Below are 9,013 nucleotides of genomic sequence, written 5' to 3' on the forward strand. Positions count from 1 at the left end.
GGACATCACACACATCGATGCCCGAGGCAGGATTAGAACCTGCGACCGCAGCAGCCGCGTGGTTCCAGACTGAAGCGCCTTGAAACGCTCGGCTACAGCGGCCGGCCCTACTGGTGACAGGGAGGCATAAGTGACATATTGCTCACACGTCCTACGACCATACATGACTCTTCGTACTGTCTTGCAGGTATATGTTTGTCAGTGGGAACAGGCCTAACCGTGAGTGGCGTTAGGTGACCAAAGAAATGCAATGTTCTGGTGTCACATTAAGAAGCAATATACAGGGCGTCCAAAAAAATGTGTCCACTGTTTAAAAGTCCGTAACTGGCAAACTAATTGACGGAGTTGTCTCATCTTTGGTAGTGTAATCTTTTGTAGTTCCGGCAATCGCCGCACAAGCGTTGTATTGCGTTGTTTGGTTTTGTCAGATGACGGTCGTCAGATAGTCAGTGTTTTGTTCTTAGTTGCACCTAGTTACTCGAGTAAACATGGCTGGCGCAAGGCTTACATTCGATGAAAGGAAGTCAGATTTTAGTGGTATTTTAAGTACGAAAACATTACTGAGGTTCAACGGCAATGGCGAAATGAGTGTCAAACAGAGCCAACGACACGTTTAACGATTCGTCGCATTCGAGACATATTTGAAGCTGACGGCTGTGTTAAAAATGTACACCAACAACGATCGTGACGACCTGTAACAGTAGCAAGTCCAGCAAACTCCCTTCGTGTGTTACAACAATTCACTCGCTCACCACAGACGTCTGTGAGACAGTGTGCCCGTGAAACTGGAGTAAGTCGCTCAAGTGTTCGGCGAATTTTGAAGACAGCAAAGTGGAAGTGCTACATCCCACGATTGCTACACGCAATGAACGAGGACGTCCCAGATCGTAGAATGGAGTACTGCGAGTGGTTTACTAACATGGTGCGCAACGATGAAGAGTTTGCAGAGATAATAGTGTGGTCTGATGAGGCACAGTTGAAACTCAATGGTACGGTAAATCACCACAGTTGTATCTACGGGGCTGCCGAAAATCCGAACGTCCATGTAGACAAAGCCGTGAATTCTCCAGGAGCGAATGTGGGGTGTGGGTTGCCGTACCGGGGCTTGATTGTGCGATTCATCTTTGACGGCACAGTTACCGGTGAGGTGCACCTTCAGAAGCTTCAGCCATCCATTTTACCTGCCATCCGAGACTTGTATGGAGACGGAAGAGTTTACTTTCAACAAGATCGTGCCCCAGCCCACTACCAAAACCGTGTTAGGGCGTATCTCGACGATAATCTACCAGGAAGATGGATAGGCCGTAGAGGTGCTGTGATCCACCACGTTCCCCAGACCTAACTCCTCTGGACTTTTACCTGTGGGGAACACTAAAGGACGTCGTTTATCGACAAAAGCCACGCACATTGGATGAACTTTGAGAATCCATCGTCCACTCATGTGCAAATATCCAACTGAACACTTTGCAGTCAGTAGATGGTGCTGCAGTTCGGCGGCATCGTTTGTATGTGGATGTTAATGGTCACCATTTGGAACACTTACAGTGATATCTTTAAGTTGGACTTTAAGCTACACTTTCACCAAAACTGAGACAACTCTGTCAATTAGTTTTCAAAGTTATGGACTTTTAAACTTTTTTGAACCCCTCTGTGTTGTGTACTGATGTGAGGAAAGTCATGCAGCGATGTGCACATGAAACGGCGGCAGTATAATCGCGTACACAAGATATAAAAGGGCAGTGCATTGAAAATCTCTCATTTCTACTGAGGTGATTCATGTGAAAACACTTCCGACCTGATTATGGCCGTAAGACGGGAATTAACAAACTCTGAACGCAAAATGGTGGTTGGACCTACACGCATGAGAAATTCCATTTTTAAAATCGCTAAATAATTTATATTCTGAGATTCACAGTGTCAAGAGTATGCCGAGAATACCATATTTCAGGCATTACCCATCAACATGGACAACGCAATGAACGACTTACCTCCACTTAACGCGGAGATCAGTTGCGTTTGCGTAACAGCATGAAATAACCACAGAAATCAATGTGGGACGTAAGACGAACGCATCTGTTGGAACAATACGGCGAAGTATGACTTTAATGGGCAATGGCAGCAGACGACAGACGCGAATGCTTTTGTTAACAGTTCTTCTCCGTCTCTAATGTCCTCGTTGTCGACGTGACGTTAACACTAATCTCCTGCATCCTCCTCCTTTGCTAACAGCATGACATCGCCTGCAGCTAATCTCTGGTTTGTGACCATATCGGCTGGAACCTAGCCGACTGTAAAACAGTGGCCTGATTACACGAGTCAATGTTTCAGTTGGTAAGAGCTCACAGTAGAGCCAGAGTACACATACGTTGTCGACACTGCACTACGCAAGGTGGTGGCTCCAAAAAAAAAAAAAAAAAAAAAAAATGTTCAAATGTGTGTGAAATCTTATGGGACTTAACTGCTAAGGTCATCAGTCCCTAAGCTTACACACTACTTAACCTAAACTATCCTAAGGACAAACACACACACCCATGCCCCAGGGAGGACTTGAACCTCCGCCAGGATCAGCCGCACAGTCCATGACTGCAGCGCCTTAGACCGCGCGGCTAATCCTGCGCGGCGTGGTGGCTCCGTAAAGGTGTGGCCTGTATTTACATGAACTAGACTGGGTCGTGTGTTCCAACTGCTCCACTAACCCTAACGGTATGGACTGTATTTGCATGGACTAGGCTGGGTCGTCTGTTCCAACTGAACCACTCATTGACAGGAAATGGTTATCTTCGGCTTGTTGGAGACCCAAACGACGATGTACTTTTCCTGATGATAGTGAACCATGACTCCGGGCCACAATTGTCGCGAGGGGTCTGAGAAACATTCCAGGCAACCGGAGCGGATAATTTGGTGACCCAGATCTCCCGTCACGAATTGCATCTAATATGTATGGGACATAATAGAGAGGTCAGTTAGTACACAAAATCCTGCACCGGCAACACTCTCGCAATTATGGATCGTTATGGAGGCAACATGGCTCAATATTTCAGCACGGTGTTTCCAACGATTTGTTGAGCCCATGCCACTTCAAGCTGCTATGCCAAAGAAGATTCGACACGATATTAGGAGGTATCCCATAACTTTTGTTACTTTAGTATATATCGTTCCAGTTTTGACACAGTATATCCGTACTACGTAGTATGGTGCATTGAATTGGCACGAGTAAACAGCGGATCAAACCCCCATAGAGCATTTGTGATTTCGATTTTCCCTTGTTTCCCCAAAATCGCTTAAGACAAATAGCACGATGATTCGTCAGAAACTGACACCCTCGATTTCCTTCTCAATCCTTCCGTAGAACAAGAATTTGCTCTATCTCTAAACTACTTTTTCGTCGACGGGATGTTAAACCACAATTTCCCTGTTGTTTATCACTGGAGCCGTTTTCGAGGTATTATGCTACTACTTTTGATGAGCGGGGACTTCTTGTAATTATTGGAACAAACTTTTTAACAACTTGCCTGCTTCGACATTCAATAAATCACTTTTCACCAAATGCAGTATATTGGTTCCTCGTTAATTCTAAATATTTGGTTGCAACAGTCTTCCGCCGTGTCAGCTAAGCATGCGGTTGATAAAGGGGGGGGGGGGGGGGGACTGACAGGGCTAGAGGTTTCCGATGCGACACCGACACATTGGTCCAGATTGTGACAGCCGTCTCGTATTCAGCGACGTCAATACACTTCGAATAGGTGGGTGTATTGGGGCACATATGAATGATAGACTGCAAATGCTTCTCGGCATACAGAATCGCATGTCTTTTGTACAACTAAAGGTCTATTCAGAACGTGACGCCGCCTGCTCACTCATCGTGTTCCACGTCACGAAGGGTGAGATTTATCACAGTATTAAACTGAAATGACATTTCCGTAGGCGGAGGCCTTCACAGTGCGACATGTTGATGTACGGTTTTAGGGTTCAATGGCTAATGCTTCGATTTAGTGGGTAATGGGCCGATATGAAATCAACTAGAGTTTCACGTCCTAATGCGGAATGGATGGTGGCTTTCAAAATAGCAGACTTTAGTAGGCTCCTTGCCGATCATAAATAAGAGCTCGTACGATAGTACGACTTGACGTGAAACACATATTTATTGTAAAGATGAAAGTAAACAGAAAACAGACTCGTCAAGTACCAATTGTGTCTAAAGATAACACTGATCATATTTTATAAAACAATAAAGGAAGTGAGCAGATTGTGGCATCCGGATGGGTTCGAATCAACAAATAGCGGTGACCGGATTCGTAAGGTACAGAGCCAAAGCAGATTCAGACGTACAGACGAACAGACTAATCATAACTGCAGCTTGCGAGAATTTATTTAAGAACGGTGACGTACACTAACTAAAGTGAAGAAGTAATGCAAATGTGGGTTATACAGTCATTCATGGGACAATTATTTAACATGGGGACTTACGCAAACAGCAAATTAGTTGTAGGTACAAGCACAGCAAAAGAAAAGAAAATCTCAGCTGGAACTAGGCAGCTATTAAATAGAAGGCTAAAGTTTGAAGCAAACAACAATAAAGACTTAAGTGAATACGCAGAACTAAGAAACGGTATTAGCAGCACCCGCCTTGAGCAAACATTTTTTTTAATCCTTTATCCAGACACGTTCTACTGATCTTACAGCATTATTAGCAGGCTTTTATTTTCTCTCTATTAACAAGAAGCAAGAAAGCTCTTCACTACGTTAATGTATATAATTTTCAGTTTTTAAGGATGTATTAACCAATACGAAAACAGACCAGATATTTTATTTACACCCTGTTTCTTTGTGCAATGTTTCCTTTTACGTTTTGCGTTACAGTTGTTTCACCTGCAACCATAAAAATTCTCGTTTCCAGCAACAGTCCCCCCAGAGAATAATAACTGACAGAATTTGACAAATATTGAAAGCCGTAGTCGAAGAAAAAGGAACAATAAACAAATACACACATCTCTGCTACTGAAATATATTCCATGCCCTCAAACAATTATCAGACGAGACTAATCCATAAACACACACACACAAATACACATACACACAGAGTGTCAGATACTCCTCACAAAGATTCAAAACTTCCGCCCAGAAAACATTCAACTGTTGAACTTTAGCCATCTTGTCTTGTAAGGAATGTCCACCATCTTGTTTTCGTAGTCTTGTAAAGAGTGAGAGTGAAATTTTAAAAAGTGCAGTTTTCGTAGTTAAGCTAGTGGGGAAAACCGAAAAATTAAATGAAACATATTGCATACACAGACACAAACACGCACGCATATAAACATAGAATTAATTCATATCAGGTCTAACCTTGATGTCACCAATCCTGAATTTTCGATGTAAACAACTATCTACAGTAAGTTCCATACATTTACAGATGACAGACTGTACAAGGAAAACAATTTTAACGTACAATATAAAAAAAACTAAAAAAACCGCAGCAACTGGCAATAACGTATATATTAAAAAATATTCTGTTTCCAAATTTGTGAATACTTTCCTAAAATCTCGAATGTATACATGTACAGTTAATAAAGCTTATTTTTCCTGCTGTCTAATAGAGATAAAACGAAAAGCCCACTGATGATGTTGGAACATGTGGGTAGATGTTGGAATACCTGGGTAGATAAAGAAAGAACTGTGCCATTTCAGAGGCACATCCCATATAATCACAAATTTGTTTGCGAGCAAATATGTACACAAAAGCTTCAGTCTCAATGAATACTGAAAATTGTGTTAAATTAACGCCACATTCCATTAGTTAATATAACAAGTGGCATTTAACTAAAAGTACAGGTAAAATAGCAAAAGACCTTCAAAGTTTAATATTTTAAACCGTTATCGCATTCCTAGTAAGAGGATCGCAATAGAGCGCACAAATTATACAGTGTTGTATCAGCATTGCAAATAACCGCGTCAATAAAAATCGGAAAACAGAAGCATTTCTTAAGTTACAATAATTAAAATATCCACTCGCGAGTGTTAGTTGATTTCCTATCTGTTTGGAATGGATTGTGTGCTATTCATAAAAAAATTTGAATCCCTATTATGCTGTCTGTCAGACAAAAAGAAGAAGTTATTAATCTCTGGTGTTTTGAATGTTAATTTTCTAAGCAATTCTGATGGGAAAAGTGAACTAGAATTGTTGTTAACAACATATAAGAATCAGTGATCAGTTTCCTTACACGTATAGTTCAGGACAGTAGTACTATAATAGAAAATGTATTTGTACAGCAAGAGGATGTAGAAAAAACATATTTTTTTCCTGTTGTAAATGAATTATCTGACCATAATGCACAACTCATTAACTTACAAACCCTAACCGTGTACACTTCAGAAACCATTAAGTAAAAGCATGAGGGTGCTCAACCCGGTATCTATAGATCACTTCAGAGAAAGTTTAGGAAATGTAAACTGGGAAGATGTATATAATGAGCCAAATTCTAATGATAAATGCAGCATATTTCTTGATAAATTTATATCCCTTTCTGAACATTGTTTTCCAAAGAAAATTACTAAATGTAACATCACAAACTTTCCAAAGAAACCTTGGATTACTACAGGTATTAAACTGTCTTGAGAAAGAAAAAGGAAACCGTATGACACAGCAAGAACTAGTAAAGATCCAGAAGTAGTTTTACACAATACAAATTATTGTAACATATTGAGAAAAGCTGTAAGGAAATCAAGAAGTATGTATGTTAGAGAAGACATTAACAACTCCAGCAATAAAATAAAATCAATATGGTCTGTTGTTAAAAGGGTGACAGGAAAAGAAATCACTGGGCAGGTAGCATTACTGTTAAACAGAATGAGACCATCTTAACCAACAGTACACAGGTAGCTAATGTATTTAACAATCACTTCTTAAGTGTAGAAGAAAAAATTGGTGAGAATAGTTAAAAAGAAAAAGCCAGGCAGTACATGGAAGAGTCAGTTTTGAAAAAGTTGGGTCAGATTAAGTTTCATCTAATAACCTCTTGCAAAACAAAGAAAATTATTAAATCTTTGAGAAATAAAAGTTCTGTTGGAGTAGATAACATCTCTAACAAGTTATTAAAACAATGTTGAGCAATTACGGCTGAGGATTTGAGTCATATATGTAATGCATTACTGGCTCAGAGTATTTTTCCAGACAGGTTAAAATATGCCTTTGTCAGGACTCTCTACAAAAAGGGGGAAACCACAGATGTCAATATTTACCGGCCGGTATCCTTTCTTACAGCATTTTCAAAGATCTTTGAGAAAGTAATGTACTCAAGAGTGGTTAGCCATCTCAACAGTAATGGGATACTTAGTAAATCACAGTTCAGATTTCAGAAATGCTGTTCCACAGAGACAGCAATATACAATTTCACTGTCCACATAGTAGAGTCTTTAAATAGTAAAATGTCGCCAGTAGGAATGTTCTCTGACTTATCCAAAGCATTTGACTGTGTGAACCATGACATTATGTTAGAGAAATTACAATTCTATGGTATAAATGCAACAGCATACGAGTGGTTTAAATCATATCTACATCAGAAAGTCTCTTAATATGCTTCAAGTGATTCAAAGGAGTTTGCCACTTCATCTAACTGGGGTGAAATTACATTAGATGTTCCACAAGGTTCGATCATTGGTCCTCTCCAGTTCTTGATATAAGTGAATAATCTCCCTTCTTATGTGAAACAAGATGCTGAACTGACACTGTTTTCTGATAATACAAACATAATTATTAATCCAGTAAAAGAAAGTCCGATAGAAAATGATACAAATAAGGTCTTTGGAAAAGTTATTAATTGGTTTTCTGCGAATGGGCTCACTCTGAAGTTTGGAAAACCACAGTACATCCAATTTTATGCTGCTAAAAGTATAATTCCTTCAATAAACATAACACATCAAAAGAAGTCAGTAGTCAGGGTTGAGCATACTAAGTTTTTGGGTGTACATATATATGAGAATCTTAATTCTAAAATTCGGATCTCCTAAAGCGACTATGTTCAGCAACTTTTATAATCAGAATAATTGCCAACTTTGAGGATGTAGAAATTAGTAAGCTAACATACTTTGCATACTTCCACTCTCTGATGTCATACAGAATAATATTCTGGGGCAACTCAACACCTAGGCAGAAGATATTCACTGCTCAAAAGAAAGTACTTGGAATAATGTGTGGGGTTCATAGTGGTACATCTTGTAGGCATCTGTTGAAAACGTTAGGAATTCTTACAACTGCTTCGCAGTACATTTACTCAGTAATGAAATTTTTTTCTCAACAACATGGACCAAATTAAATTCAAAAGCGACATTCATGATTACAGTACCAGAAAAAAGAAAGACCTACACTATGCATTACTTAACCTATCTTTGGCACAGAAAGGAGTAAAGTATGTTGCTATAAGACTTTTTGATAAATTACCAAATGAAATAAAATGTCTGAGAGACAGCAGAAATAGTTTCAAAAACAAATTGAAATCATAGCTCCTTGACAACTCCTTCTATACCATAGATGAATTCTTGAATATTAGTAAACAAATCAGGAGATATAATACATGCATTTTGTGCCATTGAAGGGAATGGTATAGTTAATACAAATATTTAGGTATAACACTGTAATGTAAAAAAAACTTGTTTACTGTGCGCATTACTTGTGCATTTAACACGTTCCTTATCATAACGGTATTTCCGTGCTATTGATCAGTGGAACAAGTAACTAACTAACTAACTAACTGCAAAAATAACGAAGCATTGTTTGATTTCCTCTAACCCTCGAATTATAGAACAATGAAACACCGTATTTCGATGTGTAATGAAGATTAGTATTACCATGTGAAGCGATAATTGGCTGGAAGTACCGGATACTCATTTATGGCCATAAAAGGAGAATTAAGGAGTGTGTTATACAGTACTTGTGTCACGTTCCTCCGAAACATTCAGTTTTTTGTCGTCCAGTATGAAAACGTGTGGTAAATGTCATTCGATTTTATCGCTTTAGTTTGTA

Source organism: Schistocerca piceifrons, chromosome 6 (assembly GCF_021461385.2).
Source record: "Schistocerca piceifrons isolate TAMUIC-IGC-003096 chromosome 6, iqSchPice1.1, whole genome shotgun sequence".
Classification (NCBI taxonomy): domain Eukaryota; kingdom Metazoa; phylum Arthropoda; class Insecta; order Orthoptera; family Acrididae; genus Schistocerca; species Schistocerca piceifrons.